Source organism: Eleutherodactylus coqui, chromosome 2, assembly GCF_035609145.1.
Source record: "Eleutherodactylus coqui strain aEleCoq1 chromosome 2, aEleCoq1.hap1, whole genome shotgun sequence".
NCBI classification, from domain to species: Eukaryota; Metazoa; Chordata; class Amphibia; order Anura; family Eleutherodactylidae; genus Eleutherodactylus; species Eleutherodactylus coqui.
This window is the reverse complement of record NC_089838.1, coordinates 38083216-38101253: the sequence shown is the minus strand read 5'-3', so window position 1 is coordinate 38101253 and position 18038 is coordinate 38083216.

Sequence of the window (18038 nt, the reverse complement as noted above, 5' to 3'; positions counted from 1 at the left end):
TGTGAGAAGACACCTGAGAGGTGAGTGATGTAACTTACACGACCATTGATACTGCTTTGGGTAATTTATGCAAATAAGGAAGATAGAACAATACATCAGCAGTGCCACCTATTGGATGGGACACCTGAGAGGTGAGTGAGGAGACTTACATGGATATGCATGCTCCTCTGGGTAATTTATGCAAATAAGGAAGATGGAACAATACCACTGCAGTGCCACCTATTGGATGGGACACCTGAGAGGTGAGTGAGGAGACTTACACGGCCATGCATGCTCCTCTGGGTAATTTATGCAAATAAGGAAGATGGAACAATACCACTGCAGTGCCACCTATTGGATGGAATGCTGCCATCCAATAGGTGGCACTGCAGAGGTATTGTTCCATCTTCCTTATAAACATAAGTAACTCTGATGATGGTCACATGTCTGTGATTTGATCTTTTGAGCTTAATTTATCTTTTGTTAACCACATCTGCTTACACTTGCTTTTCTAAATACTATTGACTTTAACATTCATATCTATGACCGTAACTATTGAAAAAAGTTGTCTTATGATCCAGGATGACAACATGTTAATGATGATTGGTAGATCATGGATGGATGCTGAGTGGTTCCCTGGCTGGGCTGCAGATAATTTAGTACTGAATCGTACGTGTCTTTTTAGGGCTTCAAGTTTGTGGGTTGAATGGGAAATTCTGTTAAGGCTTTTTTCACACATAGAAGTCAAAAGGTGGTAAAAAGGAAAGTGCCGGGTCCGGCACGTGCCAAAATCTAACAGTGCCTAATAGATGACATTTTCTGTTTTGAGGTCCATCACGTTTTTGGCATGATGCCCCAGCATTTTTCTGAATGAAATGGCGCATAATGCTGCACTATATTGGATGTTTTGCCAGTATGTGATTTCTAACTCACTTCGCTCTGTTGCTTCTGCCTGGCCTGCTGGAGTCTTAGACTCCTCTCCTTACTGCTATAATGTGGCTGTTAAAGGGATTAAAGGTATCTATGACTGTCACTGTTCTTAGACATCTGCTTAAGTCTACAGTATATACATCCAATGCCTGTGCTTTTAGGCTAGGGCTACATGACAACTTTAGCCACAAGGGGCTGTTTAGTCCTATAACTTTGCACTTTCAATAAGCTCTGGTGTAACTCACAAGTTGCCAGAACTGCGACACACAGATTGATTCTTTTGTGATCTGTGAGCCGTACTTGCTGTATTTTGTGAGTCACTTTATGATCCCATTGATTTAAATGACAGTGTAAGGTTGCAGTGCTACATAGTCATTTTCAGTTTTGTGAGCCCTTTCACGGCATAAATCGCCACGTAGTCCTAGCCTTAGGGCTCCTGCACACTTGTGTTTTTCTTGCGTGTTTTTTCATGCGATATCACTGTGGTTTTTTTCACGCCATTATCAATGGGACTTTCTAATGTTAAAAATGCATCACAAGTTTGTGCTTGGCAATTTTTGTGTGATGCATTTTTAACATTAGAAAGTCCCATTGACAATCGCGTTAAAAACCCGCAGCGATATTGCGTGAAAAAACGCGCAAGAAAAATGTTAGTGTGGAGGAGCCCTTAGAGTACTATTTTTAATATAAAATGTTTACATTCTAGTGCAGACTGTTGTGTAAAATAAAGTGCATATTGTAGTTATATTTTGAAATAAGTAAAATTATTTCCCATGTTTAACATTTCTGAAGAAATATAAACATATTGAATTTAAATCAGTCCACCTTAAATCCTGAGAGTATTAGAAAGTAGAAGAAAAAAAATAGATGAAATGAAAAAACTTAGAATGTTGCATTCGTTTCACTGTCAGAGTATCTGGTCTCATATTAAAGGGGTTGTCCCGCGCCGAAACGTTTTTTTTTTTTTTTTCAATAGGCGCGAGACAAACCCAATGCATGTGTTAAAAAAAAAAAACGTTTAGTACTTACCCGAATCCCCGCGCTGCGGCGACTTCTTCCTTACCTTAGCAAGATGGCCACTGGGATCTTCACCCACGATGCACTGCGGGTCTTCTCCCATGGTGCACCGTGGGCTCTGTGCGGTCCATTGCCGATTCCAGCCTCCTGATTGGCTGGAATCGGCACACGTGACAGGGCGGAGCTACGAGGACCAGCTCTCCGGCACGAGCGGCCCCATTCACCAGGGAGAAGACCGGACTGCGCAAGCGCGTCTAATCAGGCGATTAGACGCTGAAATTAGATGGCACCATGGAGACGGGGACGCTAGCAACGGAACAGGTAAGTGAATAACTTCTGTATGGCTCATATTTAATGCACGATGTACATTACAAAGTGCATTAATATGGCCATACAGAAGTGTATACCCCCACTTGCTTTCGCGGGACAACCCCTTTAAATTATGATACTTTTTAATAAAACACGTTTTAAAGTTTTTCCTCTTACTTTAATATACACGTTACTAACCTGCAAATATGATTTGCTTTAATTTTTTAATTTTGTGAACTAAACAGTAGTGATGAGCGAGCATACTCACTAAGGACAATTGCTCGAGTGAGCATTGCCCTTAGTGAGTACCTGCCCGCTCGAGAGAAAAGGTTCGGTTGTCGGTGGCGGGCGGGGAGCATCGGGGGAGAGCGGGGAGGAACGGAGGGGAGATCTCTCTCCCCCTCCCCCCCCCCCCGCTCCCCCTGCTCACTGCTGCAACTCACCTGTCTCAAGGTGGTACTGTTGTATAAGAAGGTGCATGGCTGATCGTACACAGGAGAGAACTGCTGTATATAGTATTAGAGATCTTAGTCAGAACCCAAGAACATCTTCACAATTCCTAGGTATTTTTTGGAGCATTGTAAATCTTCAACAATAGATTTCAGCTTGTCCTGAATGCTAGGAAAAACATTGTCACTATTACATGAAGGACATGGCTTGGCAAGTATCATTTATTCTTTTTGTATTCTGGAATTAAATCTAGTGTGCCTTATAGAGATGAGCAAGTATACTTGCTAAGGCTAACTACTCGAGCGAGTAGTGCCTTAGTCGAGTATCTGCCCGCTCGTGTCTAAAGATTCGGGTGCCGGCGGCGGACGGGGAGCGGCGGGGGAGAGCAGGGAGGAATGGAGGGGAGATCCCTCTCTCCCCCCCGCTACCCGCTGCTCACCGCCGCAACTCACCTGTCACCCGCGCCGGCAGCCGAATCTTTAGACACGAGCGGGCAGATACTCGACTAAGGCACTACTCCCTCGAGTAGTTAGCCTTAGCGAATACGCTCGCTCCTCTCTAGTGCTTTACTATTCAATTGTAGAAGAGATGAAGATCAATGCTGTAGTGGGGAATATACTAATGGATTTTGGATTGAATAGCAATGAGCCGGGATTAAGAAAATTAAGGATTATTTCTCATAACAACAGGAATTATTTTAATGTTAATTTAGAAAATGGCAATTTATATGTCAGCGACCACATAGATAGGGAAGAGCTGTGTGGATCAGAGCTGAGCTGCTTTATGGACTTTGAAATTCTGGTTGAAAATCCTGTGAATGTTTATCCTGTGAAGGTGGAGATCCAAGATATAAATGACAATTCACCAAGTTTTTCCAAGGAGATTTTCGAGATCGGAATAAGTGAGTCTGCTTCTCCAGGATCTTGCTTTGTTCTGGGGAATGCACTGGATCCAGACTTTCTTGCTAATTCTTTACAGAGTTATAATTTAAGTCCAAATCTACATTTCTCATTAGCTGAAAAATCAGACACTGAAGGAACTGAGTATCCACAACTGATTTTACAGAAACTTCTAGATCGTGAACAAGAGCAAAGATATGAATTAATTTTAACTGCTTTTGATGGCAGCAAACCTGCAAAAACTGGAACTGCTGTAATTAAAATTGAGGTTCTGGATGTTAATGATAATTATCCTGTATTTTTGCAAAAATCATGTAGAAGCGGTTTATATGAAAATATTCCAAGCAGTTCTTTTGTTCTTCAACTAAATGCTACTGACCAAGATGACGGATCCTACGCAGAAATCACCTATTCATTTAGTCGCATTCATAAAAATGCTAGGCAAGTCTTTACTGTAGATCTTCAAACTGGAGTAATTACAACAGTAGGGGAACTGGACTATGAGACAACTAGAAGTTATAAGATGACAGTGGAAGCTAAAGATGGTGGGGGTCTGGTTGGTCAGTGTAATGTTTTAATTGACATTATGGATGTTAATGATAATGCTCCTGAGATTACGATTACATCACTGTCTACACCAATTCCAGAGGATTCTGCACCTGGGAGTCTTGTGGCCTTAATTATTGTAAAAGATTTAGATTCTGGGAAATACAGAGAAGTGAATTATCAAATAACTGACATACAGGCACTGAAATTACCTACAGGCACTGAAATACAGGCACTGAAATTATGGGATGATGAAATTAGTTCCATCATCCCATAATTATTACAAGCTTGTAACTGCAGGTCTGCTGGACAAAGAAATAACCTCAGCATATAACATCACAATTATAGCAGAAGATGAAGGCTCTCCTCCAATAGTAACTAAGAAGACAGTTTATATAACTATGTTGGACAAGAATGATAATGCACCTGCTTTTGATAAACTAATTTATATATCTTACATTCCAAAGCATAGAACTTCATTGCACACTGTCCATGTATCTGACCCAGATGATCATGAGAATGCTCAGATAATTTGCTCCATTATAGACACAAATATAGATAATATTCCAGTTACATCTTATGTTTCCATCAACTCAATGACTGGCATTGTGATGGCTAAAGACAGTGGATCTCCTCCTCTAAGCAGTAATGTCACAGTGAGGATATGTATCATTGATAAGAATGATAATGCCCCTAAGATCCTCTACCCATCACCAGACACTGAGGGGTCGGCAGTATTTGAGTTTATTCCTCACTCTGCTGAGAAAGGTTATCTAGTCACCAAAGTGATTGCAGTGGACGCTGACTCTGGACACAACGCCTGGCTCTCCTATCACTTACTACAAGTTCCTGATCCATCTTTATTCACCATTGGCCAATATAATGGAGAAATCAGGATTGGACGAGATCTTTCAGATATAGAGTCTTTAAGACAAAAGATTGTGGTCGTGGTGAAGGATAATGGAGTCCCATCTCTATCATCTACAGTAACCATAAATTTAGTAGTGGCAGAAAACGTTCAGGAAGTTGTATCAGAGACAAAGAAACAACCTAGGCATTCAGAGACATTTAATGCATTCTTTTATCTCATAATAGCCATAGGCTTTATCTCTGGGTTATTTATTGTGACCGTGATAGCTTTTTTTAGATGCCGCAAACCCAATCTATCAACCTCCCTTGGGACATATAGCAGAAATGTCTATCCTCAATTCACGCTGGGATGTCCATCTGAGATCAGTGATACAAGTTTACCTTTCCCATTCTCATATGATGTGTGTGTGACTATGGACTCAAAGCAGAATGAAATCGCTTATCTGAAACCAGTGCAGAGCGTCCCTACAGAGAATCTCATAGACACAGAAGATACACCTTCTGAGAACACGAAACCGGTATGGTGAACTGTATTTTAAATCAATTTGACAAAATATATGTTCATATGTGATTATTTGTCTTTTACTGTTTTATAAGCTGAGTATACCATATTCATTCTTGCAGTAGCACACAAATAGGGCCCCATAGCAAAGAAAAATGGGCCCTTTCTTTAGGTGTTGGATTTTGACATACAGTACAATATTTTGTACTGTTGTCTGGTCTTTGTTTTCCACTCCCTTTCTATGACCATTAAGACATTTCCCAAACTATTTTTTTTCGAGCAATTCAGTTCCTCTGGAGAGGGGAGTCTGGTACTGGTTACAGCTACCCAGTAGAAATGGAGATGAAGCCAAATATCACAGGGCTCTCTCTCTTCATGGGCCACATAGATGCCGCTTGGTTTGCCTCTATGGTATGTATACCATTGATTTCTTGAGCTTTGTCTCCTCTAAACAAAAGGCGATTGACTGATTATTTTGCAAAATTTCCGCTTGTGATGTCCTCAACATCACAAGAACACAAGAATTACTATACAGTCTTTCTTATATCTGGTCATTTCCCCTTTCCTTTCAGGATTTTCTTTATCCTGCTGTTGCATGAATCCTTGTGCGATTTCCTCATTCTTCTATTGCAATGCTTATTCTTCTTTCCACTATGAAAGAATGCTTGGGAGGTTTTTCCATCCTGTGGAACCCAAAATTATATATATGGTTCATTTACATTTAAACTACCCCCCCCCCCCCCCCCAAATACATGGATCCTTCTCCTAAACCTTGCTATACTGATATATAATATAAGATTTGGCCACATTTATTACAAGATGCCTTGCATTTATGTCAACCTCATCAGAGGTAATCAGTGTAAGTATAAGGGTATAGAATAGAGTTTTTCATGTTTTTCTACACCTATCCTTTAATCCTACATGTTAGTGAAATCTGCACTTAAGGTATATTTTGGTGTTTCTAATTGAAGTACTTCATAGAACTATGACATGCCATACTTGATCGAGTGCAAATTAGATAGTTCTCCTTTATTTTGCATCGCAACAGACTTTTAGAATAGCAAACAAACAAGGGGATGTCTGACATGAGCAATAGCTTTTTATGATATCGATTTAAAACACGTTCATGTATGGTAAGGCTCTTGTCTTGAAGAACTGGTCATCGTTTCTGACGTCAGGACCCCAGGCTTGATTTCTTGTCACAAGTTGCATAATCACTACTTCTGTAAAAAATAAAATAGCATCTCTGGAAGTATTCTTGTTATGGAAACTCACAATGTTTATGACACGATCAGGCTTAATCATATAAAATGGTTAGAAGAAGCAAAATAGATACATATTTGTTGTTCCAACGCTACAGAAATCTTATGTGTAATAGAAATATGTGAGAAGTTTTTATTACTTGTGTGTAAGATATAATACCCCTACTGTTTGCTATTGCAGAGCAGCTAAAGGGCTTAATCCGGAAAAATACACTTTTTTACAAGTCTTTCAGTTATTTTGCACTTTTAAGAGTAAGGTTGGTTTCACAGACAAGTTTTTGTGAAGGCTTTTGAGCCAAAACCAAAAGTGGATCCAACAAGAAGGAGAAGATTACATCCTTCCTTTGTATTTCCCATTCCTTTAGAATCCACATCTGGCTTGGTGTCAAAACCTGCTTGAAAAATAGCCACAATCTGCATTTTTCCCTCTCTGCTCCCACAAAAAAACGCATGTTAAACTACCCAAAAGGAGCAAAAATCTGATTAACAAAATGGGCTATGATTGAGCACCCCTGCAGTGTCACTTAAGAGTCCATTGACAGTAGGGCAGTATTGAAAATCTGGATCTGCTATTTATTTCCCTATTGCTAGAATGGGTAGAATATTGAACACCCAATTGCTTACAGATGATAAGCAAACAGCAATTACTTGGCTAAAGGGTATCATAGCAATATGAAAGAATAATACAACTTACCTGGTCCTTTTAAATGTTTTTCTCCCTGAAACAACTGTCTGTAAGGTTAGTATTGGGAGTGAACTGCAATATTGAATACAGCCAATGGACAGTTGTGTTTTGCAATATCTGGAAAAGAAGCAAACCTTTATTTTTAACCCGATCAACCACTATAGAGGGTTTTCCTAGGACTAGGATATTGATGACCTATTCGTAGGAAAGGTTATTAATATTTGATCAGTGTGGGTCTGCCGCTAAGGACTTCTTTTGATCAGCTGTTTGAAGAGGTTGTTGCTCTAGGCACAGCAGTGTTCATTTTGTAGTGGCTGTGCCTAGCATAGCAGCTCAATCCCACTCACTTGAATAGGACTAATCTGCACATAGGCCACATGGAGAATGAATGTGATTGCACTTGCCACAGAAGAGGCCGCTGCACCTGTCCAGTCACCATAACCACTTCAAACAGCTAATCAGCAAGTTTCCTAATGATGAACCCCCACCAATCAAGTGTCAATGCTGGATAACCCTTTTAAGTTATTAAACAGGTTTATATATACTGAACTTTCCATGACATAAACTTTCTATTATAATGCATATTATAGAAAAAAAGGAATATTTATTATACATGGGTAACAGTCATTTTGGACAGATGATAATAAATGGTAAGCTTGAATAAATGTTAAAGGCAGAGTAACCTGTTTATTCTTTTATGTATGCCGGTACTCATGTTATATAAAATAAATATCTTCAGAAAGTAAATGGAAAAGAATATTGTATTCATTATAAAATCCAAAACTTAAATATTTTGACCACTTTACAAAATAAATACAATTGCAGCGGAGTATATATATATATATATATATATATATATACACATTTGAAATGTTTTGTTTTGTATAGCTTCATTTAGATGCTGTTCTTCATGTTTGCCTCATGATGGCACTGTTGCCTAATGGCTCGTTTTATGACACATAAAGCTACAGCAGTCTTTCCTCTAATTCTAAGACACTGCAAGTAATAACAAAAGGCAAGTTTATGATTGCAGTCCAGTTTTAGAGTGGAAGGATTTCATCCATCAATTCAGCCCTTTCTTTGACTACAAGTGGGATCTAGATATCAACACACACGACAATGGGATGGCAAGTCATTTTACTTTACTTTACTGTTTATTATGCCGCTGCTTCAAGTCTCCTCCAGTATACAATTGTAGAGGAGATGAAGATACATTCTGAGGTTGGGAATGTTGCAAAGGATTTGGGATTAAATCAGGATTTGACAAGAACTTTAAGGATTGCTGCTCATAGCAACAGAAAATACTTTAATTTAAATTCAGAAAATGGAAATCTGTATGTTATTGACAGAATAGATAGAGAAGAAATATGTAGATCAGAGCAGAGCTGCTTTCTAGATCTTGAGATTCTGGTTGAAAACCCTATGAATGTTTATCCTATTAAAATTGAAATTCAAGATATAAATGACAATTCACCACGATTTTCTAGAGAAGTGTTTGAGATAAGAATAAGTGAATCTGCGTCTCCAGGAGCACGTTTCTTGCTTGGAAACGCAAAAGACCCAGATCTGGGCACTAATTCTTTACAGAGTTACATTCTTAGTCAGAATAAGCAATTTTCTTTAGCCAGCATATCTGACTTGAAAGGAGCTGGATATCCAGAACTGGTTCTAGATCAGCCTTTAGATCGTGAAAAGCAGCAGAAATATGAGTTAATTCTAACGGCTTCTGATGGAGGAAATCCGGCAAAGACCGGAACTGCTATAATAAATATTGAGGTCCAGGATGTTAATGATAATTATCCCATTTTTCAGCAAACGTTTTATAAAATCAGTTTAAATGAGGATTCTCCAAGTGGTTCTTCAGTGCTTCATTTAAGTGCGACTGATAAAGATGAGGGATCCAATGGGGAAATCACCTATTCATTTAGTCATATTCCTGAAAATGAACTAAATGCTTTCACTTTGGATTCTCAAACTGGAGACATTAAAACCATCGGAGAATTGGATTATGAGAAGACTAGAACATATGAACTATCTGTGGAAGCCAAAGATGGCGGTGGCTTAGTGGCCCAATGCACTGTGATAATACAGGTTGTGGATGTGAATGACAACGCTCCTGAAATATTGCTCACATCTCTATCTACACCAGTTGCAGAGGATGCAGCTCTTGGGACTAATGTGGCTTTGATTCATGTTAAGGATTTGGATTCTGGAGAAAATGGTCAAGTCACCTGTAAATTATCAGAAACTCTTGATTTTAAGTTATTGCCGTCCTCCAATAATTACTACAAAGTCGTAACTGCGAGGCAACTGGACCGAGAAAGAAAATCTTCTTATAATCTATCATTTGAAGCTGAAGATGAAGGCACTGCACCAATGATAACTAAGAAAGCAATTCGAATAACTGTTTCAGATGTGAATGACAATGAGCCAGTTTTTGATAAACCTATGTACATTTCCTACATTTTGGAGAACACTCCAGCAGGGAGTTCAATAGTTGATATTCATGCATCGGATCTGGATGACAATGACAATGCTCGATTAACATACTCTATATTAAATTTCCATATAGAAGATATCCCAGTGTCATCGTATATTTTCATAAATTCTATGACCGGTGTTCTTTATGCACAGAGGTCATTTGACTATGAACAGTTGCGGGAATTCGAGTTCCAGGTGATGGCTAAAGACAGTGGATCTCCTCCTCTAAGCAGTAATGTCACAGTGAGGATATGTATCATTGATAAGAATGATAATGCCCCTAAGATCCTCTACCCATCACCAGACACTGAGGGATCGGCATTATTTGAGTTTATTCCTCACTCTGCTGAGAAAGGTTATCTAGTCACCAAAGTGATTGCAGTGGATGCTGACTCTGGACACAACGCCTGGCTCTCCTATCACTTAATACAAGTTCCTGATCCTTCATTATTCACCATTGGGCAGTATACTGGTGAAATTAGGGTTGGCCAAGACCTTCAAGACATGGATTCCTTAAGGCAAAAAGTTGTTGTTCTGGTAAAAGACAATGGAATTCCATCTCTATCATCTACAGTTAGTTTGAGCTTAGTTATGGCTGAAACTTTTCATCAGATTTTGCCTGAGATTACACGTCATAGTACTAATTCCGAGGCTTCATCTAATGTAACATTTTACTTAGTTATAGCCATAGCATTTATTTCAGTATTATTCATTGTAACAGTGCTACTCATTGTTATATATAAATGTCGAAAAACATTTACCCCAACGTCTTTTGGAACATACAGTGAAAATGTGTATCCTCAGTTCACCCTGGGATGTCCTTCTGAGATCAGTAATACAAGTTTACCTTTCCCATTCTCTTATGATGTGTGTGTGACTCTGGACTCAAAGCAGAATGAAATCACTTGTCTGAAACCAGTCCAAAATGGTCCTACTGTGAACCTCATGGACACAGAAAATGTGGCTTTGGAGAACAGCACTAAGGTACGGGGAATTCTAAATCTGGTATCCAATTGATAGTTTTTTTTTTAAATGTTTAAAATGTTTTTGTGTAATTCTGAAAAGTGACTAGGGTTCTTTTAGCCTATATTACTCATTGTTACTTTTACCAGTACCAAATTGTAGTGACATTTTGCAAAAGACAATGACATGGACTGTTTTACACTGCCTTAATTGTATTATTACATGTGTAAAGCTGTATATGGCTTTTATATAGTTTAATAGTTTTTACATAGTTTAATGAAAATAATAGGTAAGAACAGACCTGTTACCAGTATTCATATTTTGTTGATTTTTAAAATGTAGATAAGGACAGGTAGTGTAGGGACCATAGTCCTAATTGTACTAATGTTCTTGTTGTAGGTTACGTACTGTATAACACTGTAGCTTATGTACTGTATAAGGCCATGGTCAGCCAAGTGAGCCCTACATGCTGCTGCAGCAGTATGTAAAACCACGCTTCTTTAGCAACCAATAGGTTGCTATAGAAGCGCTCACACGGACCCTTTTTACAAGTGCAGAATCTGCGCTTCTAAAAAAGAAAGGACAGTATGTGCCGACTCGCCTTTCAGCTCTGTGGTGCTTGCTGTCCAGGGTGCTTACTGTAGGCTCCTATTGGAGCCATGGAAGCAGGCTGCCTACACCACGGATGTATGAACGGTCTGCTCCGTTAAGCTAGGGGCAGCCCCGTTCACACACAGAATGTCTTGCATGTTAGCAGTGTGGTTTACAAGTTGCTTAGCAGCGTGTAAAACACACTAGTCTGACTGAGCCCTAACTCTGTAGGTTACATACTGTATAACTTCTGATTAATCAGAACTTCTTAATCTTAGGCCTCTAATGAAAATCTCTTTTCCACATGTGAGTTTCATAGTACACCTTTATGTCACAGCAGCATTTCTTTACAAAATGTATTTCTCTGTCAGATGTGTTTTTAGTAACCTGAACCTTTAGGATCTACTGGGGAGCTTTCCCTCACTTATTGTGAAAGAATTGTGTTAAATGTATGTAAATCATAATATAGTATTGTCTTCCTACAGTTGGCAAGCCTCAATTTTTGGATCTGCTTCCTTTTCTTGCTTTTTATCACCTATGTTTATACACCATATAAATGTTTAGATTATCAGATAACACTACATAATATAGTGAAGTGTATTCTTTACAAATACACTTAGGACATAGCTCATAATGATCCACATGTATGGCCATTAATAAAATGACCTATTTTAACCCTTTGCCTGGATACATCCAGCAAGGATGCATCTCAAACTGACAGAAAAGCAATTCAGAGGCTAAGGAAATAACTGTCCTTATGCTATGTTTTGAACTGTTTTATATTGGTTTTCTCTTTAAGTGTCTGCTTGGATATAGTCAGAATTTAATAAGCGGTACAGTTTGTTTTACAAAATTTCCTGTTTCAAAGTTATATGAAGGGGGGGGGGGGGGGACAGTAAACAGCATATGAAACCAACTACATTCATCAGGTTGTCAGCTTCCAGGAAATACAGTGTATAATGTTTGGGAGCACATTCAGTTTTCAAGGTGCGTATCTTATGTTGTTAACTTTTATTTGTAATATCCAGCTTAAAGCCAGATTTTAGTCTCTTGGATTCTTCAGATTTTTTGAACATTATGGTCATGTTAACCTACTGTACAGTAGGCATAAAAAGCACATTTAAATTTAAGGAGTGTTTTACTGTGCATCTAATTTAGTGCTTTTATAAGACTTTATTAGAAGCATTTATTTTTATGTTTTTTTTAAACAAAAAGTTACAATTTGACATAAAGTTGCATTAAGGCACCTCAGCGCTTGAAGTGCTGAGTGGCATATTGGTACTTTCAGAACATATATGGGTGTGATGGTCTGTTTTTCAGCACTCTGTGCAGGCTACTGATGATGTAGTAAAGGCTGTGTGTCAATCTGAGTGGGGTTAGTTCTGGGAAAATCTGCTATGGTTGTAGAGCTAATGACAGCCTATGGGGAACAGAGTTGGGTGAGTGCTGCTGAGCTCAATCCACTTGAAGATTATATTTGGGTCCAGTCAGAGCTATAAAATAAATTGGTTATGTGGTGACTTAAATGGCCTGTAGTAGAGTCCTGGTTATCTGGAGGTCAGATGTGTGGCTTAGTGGTTTACTTGTGAGGTGTTCTTTAAAAAGGGGCAGTGTGACTAGGGCCCTTGTGAACAAGGCCAGGGTAAAGAGGAACAGGACTCTGCAGAGTGGGGTCTGGGATGAAAAGATTAGAACTCTACAGTCTAGGGCCTCGGCTAAAAGAAATATCCATCTGGTATTCAGTGGGAAGTCAATTGATAGTTTCAGGTCTGGGTAACATAGCACAGGAGTGTAGCTTCTATGAAGTAAATAGTAAAACTTGAGATAGAAAGTTATATAATAATATAACAGCAATAGGACAAACTTATGTAAATTAAAAGCATTAAGATTTTGTGCCTCATCTAAGTGTTCTATCAAGTCAAAGTGACTGCAGTCATTAAGTTTTCAGTATCACTCAAATGAAAAACATTTAGTAAAGTTTAACTGAATATAGCCCGTATTTGAAATTGTAAGTTTGAAACAATTAGGGAGATATAACAAATGTTTTACTTATTTGATTTGTAAGCATCCTCAATGCTTGTTCAATTAACAAATAATTTGAATACCTAAAAACATACCTAATAGCAATTATTTGCTCTAACACTAGTGATGTAGAGTTCACTGCCTAGCAGGCAATGCAAGACTCTCCGCAGACTGCTTTAGCATGCAGGAGCGGGTTATTGCTATGACTGTGCATGCATGGTGTCTCACAGCGAGTGTTCATATAGCATATGAGCACTCATGAAACACAGCACAAGCGCAGTTGCAGCAGCAGCCTACCGAAGATTCTGCATTTCCTGCTATGCAAGAAGCGTCACTGACCTGCAGAAAGCAGAATGTAGCAAATGTACGTTACATCACAGGAAATAGAAGAATCATCTGGCTTGAGGTGACGTGACCCTGGAGACTGGAGGAGCCAGGAGAAAATTGATGAGGAGAAGATGTGCTAAGAAGACTGCCTGGGAAGGAATAGGTAAGTATATCATTTTTTTTTTCTAATGACAGAACCCCTTTTATATTTGTAGTAAAGTGTAAAATACTTGGTTTTTTTTAAGTATACATAATATATTTTCTTTTAAAAACAATACCTATAAAAAGTCTAAACAACATATTTAGGATTTTAAGAATAGTATTGCAGTTCTTAAAAAGGATAGTTTAGTAAGATTGTAAAAATACTATAGCTGTAAGTAAACTTATTTTCATAATATTACTGTATGATAAAATGGCAAATAAGGAAGCAAACAATAATAAATTATGATATTTTTATTACAGTTCAATGCTTTTTGTTTATAATGTAGGAAAATGAATATAATGCTCAGAATATTATATTGCAGTAAAATGTGAAATATTTTTTAATTGGATATGTAATATGGTTTACTATTTAGAAGCAATGTGTATAAAATGTCTGTACAATATATTTAGGATTGTAAGAATAGCATTGCAGTTCTTACATTTCACCTCATGATGCCACTGTTGGATAAGATGGTAGACAAGCTGAATATTCTGTGTGTAGAGCTGGGGATTTTTAGAATACTCATATACTGCAGATCTTAATGAAGGATAGTGACATTCCTACGCTTCCTCCTTGAATTTGGATTATTTTACTCCTGTGATTCTGGATCATAAATTTCATCTTCCTGGGAATTTTAAAGAAAAGCGCAAGACTTTTTTCTATAGACAACATGACCTGGCAAGTAATATTTCTGTGTTTAACCTTATGTTGTGTGGCTGTTGCTAACCAACTTCACTATTCAATTTTGGAGGAGATGAAGATAAATGCTGTCGTTGGGAATTTAGTGAAGGATTTGGGATTAAATACTAATGAATTAGAAATAAGGAAATTAAGGATTGTTTCTCATAACAATAGGAATTATTTCAATGTGAGTTTGGAAAATGGCAACTTGTATGTCAGTGACAGGATAGATAGGGAAGAGCTGTGTGGATCAGAGCAGAGCTGCTTTATGGACCTGGAGCTTCTGGCTGAAAATCCTGTGAATGTTTATCCTGTCAAGGTGGAGATCCAAGATATAAATGATAATTCACCATTATTTTCTAAGGATATTTTTGAAATCGGTATAAGTGAGTCTGCTGACCCTGCAGAACGCTTTGTTCTGGGAAATGCAAGAGACCCAGATATTGGAACTAATTCTTTACAAAATTATACTTTGAGCCCTAATCTACTTTTTTCCTTAGGGGAAAAAAGTGATAGTGAAGGAACAAAACATCCAGAGCTCATCTTAGAGCAAAGTTTAGATCGTGAAAAACAGCACATGTATACATTAATTCTGACAGCATCTGATGGCGGAAAACCTGTGAAAACGGGAACTGCTGTTATTAAAATATCAATTCAAGATGTCAACGATAATTTCCCAGTCTTTAATCAAGACATTTATAGAACAAGCTTACTTGAAAGTTCACCGATTGGTTCTCTAGTTCTTCATCTAAGTGCTACTGATAAAGATGAGGGATCCTATGCAGAAGTTTCATATTTATTCAGCCATATTTCTGATAAAGGCAACAGTGTTTTTTCTATTAATTCTGAAACTGGAGTTATTAAAACAATAGGAGAACTGGACTATGAGTTAATGAAAAGTTATGAGATGACGGTGGAAGCAACAGATGGTGGAGGCCTTGTTGCTAAATGTACTGTAATAATCCAAATAGTAGATGTCAATGATAATGCACCCAAAATAATTATTTTATCCCTGTCAACACCCATTCCAGAGAATTCACCCCCGGGGACACTTGTGGCACTGATTAATATTAAGGATTTAGATTCTGGGAAAAATGGCGAAGTTACGTGTCAAATATCAGAAATACTGACATTTACCTTGATGCCATCATCTAATAATTACTACAAAGTTGTAACTGCAAGTTTCCTGGACAGAGAAGTAAAGTCAACCTATAACCTGACAATTATAGCTGAAGATGAAGGGTTTCCTCAAATGGTAACTAAGAAGACTATTTATATAATCATTTCTGATATAAATGACAATTCACCTCTCTTTGATCAGCCAACTTATATTACTTATGTTCCTGAGCATACGCCAGCTGGAACATCAATGCTTTATATTCATGCATCAGACTTAGATGACATTGAGAATGCAAGACTTACATATTCTATCTTTAGCACATATGTTGAGGAAATACCAATCACATCATATGTTTCCATCAACTCAATGACCGGGGTAATTTATGCCCAGAGATCATTTGACTATGAACAGTTGCAGGAATTCCAGTTCCAGGTGATGGCTAAAGACAGCGGATCTCCTCCTCTAAGCAGTAATGTCACAGTGAGGATATGTATCATTGATAAGAATGATAATGCCCCTAAGATCCTCTACCCATCACCAGACACTGAGGGGTCGGCATTATTTGAGTTTATTCCTCACTCTGCTGAGAAAGGTTATCTAGTCACCAAAGTGATTGCAGTGGACGCTGACTCTGGACACAACGCCTGGCTCTCCTATCACTTAATACAAGTTCCTGAATTATGTTTATTTATCATTGGCCAGTATAATGGAGAAATCAGGATTGGAAAAGATCTTCCAGACATGGAATCTTTGAGACAAAAAATTGTAGTCCTGGTAAAAGACAATGGAGTCCCATCTCTGTCCTCTACAGTCACAATAACAATGGTTGTAGCAGAAACCTTTCAACAGGTTTTACCGGAAATCAAGCATCAACCCAATAAATCATATATAGCCTCTAATGCCACTTTCTACCTTGTAATTGCCATTGGTCTGATTTCCTTATTGTTCATTATGACAGTATTGATAACAATTATTTTTAAGTGCCGGAAGTCTAGTATTCCACCATCTTTTGGAACATATAACAGAAATGTGTATCCTCAATTCACTCTGGGATGTCCTTCTGAGATCAGTGATACAAGTTTACCTTTCCCATTCTCATATGATGTGTGTGTCACTCTGGACTCAAAGCAGAATGAAATTGCTTATCTGAAACCATTGCAGAACGTCCCTACAGAGAATCTCATAGACACTAATGATTCTGCTTTTGTTGGGGAAAATATGGTCGGAACACAAATTACGCAGGTAAGATGCTAACATTTTTAAGTGTTTTATATGATTTGTAGGTTGTAATCATTTTTATGTAATTGGCAAATATTGATTTTACTTTATATTCAAAGTCAAGTCAGGACTACTTACAGAAATGTGGCTATCCATATTATGTGTATTGGTCCTATAATACAATTATTTTCTATTAAATCTAATATTTATTGTTATTTTTATCTATTTAATCTATTTATCTAACTATTTCATTATGTATTATAGGCATATATTAAAACTATTCTGAAATGAATAAAGTGAGTTTATCCCCTTTCCCAACATTTGCTTCACATACAGGTCATATATTAAAATATTATATGGAGCAGGATCATGAGCTTAGAGCCTGCTACATATGTAGTGGTTGTCTGCTGTAAATCTTACCAATTCTGGCTGCGTAATCCCTTGGATGGCACAGTCAATAGCAATGGCAACATCCAAGAGATTTGACAGAGAGTTTGACACCCCCATTGCTGCTCCTTCAACTCAATACCAAAGTACTGATGGGCTGTCATGGTAGTCAAGGGCCTAATGAAGGTCCCCAGGTGTTCCATCTGATTGGAACTCTATGGCCTCTCAGAGACAGAGCTTCATATGTTTATGCTGATAGATGCAATGCAGTGCAATACAGAAGCATTGGAGTTTAATAAGCAAATGATCATTGATCACATATTTCCTTAGCTTTAGAAAATTCTAAACATTTTTAAAAGCCCAAAGATTAAAAAATGAGAAAGTTTTTTTCCCATTCATTATGTAAAAAAATCTAACTAGTAAAAAAGTAAACACAATTTAAATTGCCACATCAATGAAAGTCCGAACTATTAGTTTTTCCAAAGTTTAGTTTTTTGTGGTCATTTTTTTATCCCCGCGTTCAAAAAAATCTAAAATGTTTTCATTTACATAGCCATGTGAAGGGCTTGTTTTCTTGTAGGACAAGTTACATTTTCC